Source organism: Catharus ustulatus, chromosome 3, assembly GCF_009819885.2.
Source record: "Catharus ustulatus isolate bCatUst1 chromosome 3, bCatUst1.pri.v2, whole genome shotgun sequence".
Classification (NCBI taxonomy): domain Eukaryota; kingdom Metazoa; phylum Chordata; class Aves; order Passeriformes; family Turdidae; genus Catharus; species Catharus ustulatus.
This window is the reverse complement of record NC_046223.1, coordinates 35,449,612-35,451,936: the sequence shown is the minus strand read 5'-3', so window position 1 is coordinate 35,451,936 and position 2,325 is coordinate 35,449,612.

The following is a 2,325-nucleotide window of genomic DNA, read 5'->3' as shown; positions in this document are numbered from 1 at the left end:
TTTGAATACAAAGCATTCTTTCAAAGTCATCCCACAGTCATCCCCAATTAACTACTGAGCTCTGATATGCTTTGTGAAAGTCTGAGTCCATCCCTGGTTCTCCTGCAGAAGGCACTACAGCAGAAGATGCACTCCATAAATGCCCCTAATGGGCTTCTATTGCTAATGTGTCTTCAATTCACAGAATCAGGCTAGAGGCAGTTCAAAGCAACTCCCCATGAAACTTGCATATTAAAGTTGACAAATTCTGATATTCAAATGTTTTGCTACACAACCATTTGTTTTGGATTCCACTTCTTGGTAATTAAGATACAGATGCAGGTTTCTAAAATCTGTCCTACAGGCATCTTCCTCCGCTGATGGCTCCCAGCCAGGAGCTATTGCTTGGATACAGGTACCACTGCTGCTAGCCTGTGATCATCTGTACTGCTTTATGGTTGGTGTAGCTGGCACAGCTCTGGTCCTGCCCTCCTTCACACACAGCTGGGACACAGTGTGTACCGGAGACAGGAGCAGCAGGCAGCTTGCAAGCAGACAGGCATCTTCTCTGGCATGTGGCTGACAGCCATAACATGTCACACATCTTGGAGGCCAAAAAAACTGTGACCTGCTTTACTCACTGCAACAAACATGACCTTAGCAACTACAGCACTCTACGAGAGAGAGTAAGGGAGAAATTGTCCATGGCTGAAAGAGTTCTGCTCCCCTAAGTAGCTGCCCCAAAGAACAGGCAGTGTAACAGAACAAGTGCCTCCCCTGAAGCACAGGACAGACTACAGCCAGTGGTTTGGTCTCTCTCTGCAAAAGGGAATCCTCTTAAGCAGAAGATGCAATTGAACCCAAGTCTCCCACATCTTAAATCAGTGCACTCTCCACTCAAACCTTGAATAAAAATCAATTACCACCTCTTCTCCAGAAGACCACTTTTGTGTGGCATCCAATCCTTTGCACACTGCATCCACCTACTTTCTCAGTGAAGCTGCACAATCACATGGATGACACTGTAATTTATGGCCTTGAGGTGATATGCTGTAATGACCAGAAAAAACCCAGAGTTTAATATTCTGCTAGCCGTCCTGCTGTAATTCAGCATCCTGTTAATCCTTACCAAATGGAGATCCCTGAGGAAAACAGGCAAAGAAAAGGACTGTAGTTTTAAGTAAACTTTTCAAAACTACTTATGCTGTTCAGACTGGAGGGTTCCTGAGCACATCCCAAATCTAGCACATACATTAGGACCACTTTCATTAAAACTTGGGGCACTTAAAAAGTTTCAGCATGCTCAGGTTATGCCAAACACGACCCGGACTCGTCAGACTCGTAGGACTTAGAGCGTGTTTTCCTAATCCTACCGCGAGCATCTACATTTCCTCATTTTCACGCGACCTTTGGCATCTCTCTGCCTTTGCTCTCCGCCTGCCCGCAGTGGAGCGGCACTGCCTGGCACGGCTCAGCCCCGGCAGCACAGATGGCCGGGCGAGCGGCGGGGCACGGTGACACACCGGGGCGGCGGAAGGGAACTCCGCCGCTCGCTCCCGGCTCGCCGGCAGCGATTGCCTCCCGCGGGAGTCACCCCCGCTCACCTCCGGGCCGCGCCTCCGCCTCGCCCCCGGTTCTCCCTCCCTTCCTCCCTTCCTCCTTCTCTCCCTTCACCCGCCGCCCTCACCCCGGCACGGACCCGACCGGACCCCGACAGTGTGGGGGACGGGAGGGAGAGGGTGAGAGAGGGAGGGAAGGAGGGACGGGGGACTGATCCCCTCCGAACGGGACGGATGGTGGGGATGGAGGGGGAGAAGAGAGGGATGGAGGCAGACTGCTTCCCTCCGGGCTGGGCAGCAGAGAGGGATGGACGGGGACAGCTTCTCTTTGGACCGGTCGGGATGGAGGGATGGATGGATGGATGGATGGATGGATGGATGGATGGATGGATGGATGGATGGATGGATGGATGGATGGATGGATGGATGGATGGATGGATGGAGGGGTACAGCTACTCTCCGGGAGGGTCGAGATGGATGGATGAAGGGATACAGCGGTACAGCTCCCCTCCGGGCGGGTCGGGATGGAGGGACTGAGGGATGGAGGGGTACAGCTCCCCTCCGGGCGGGTCGGGATGCAGGGACTGAGGGATGGAGGGGTACAGCTCCCCTCCGGGCGGGTCGAGATGAAGGGATTGAGGGATGGAAGTGTACGGCTCCGGCACGAGGGGCTGCACCCTGTGACGAGCCCGGGCGCTGGGAGGCAGCGCGGCGGGGCGGGGTGACGGCCGCGGCTCTAATAAGGCCGGGGCTGGCGCTGGCCGAGGGCTGTTTGCCCCCGCCCGCC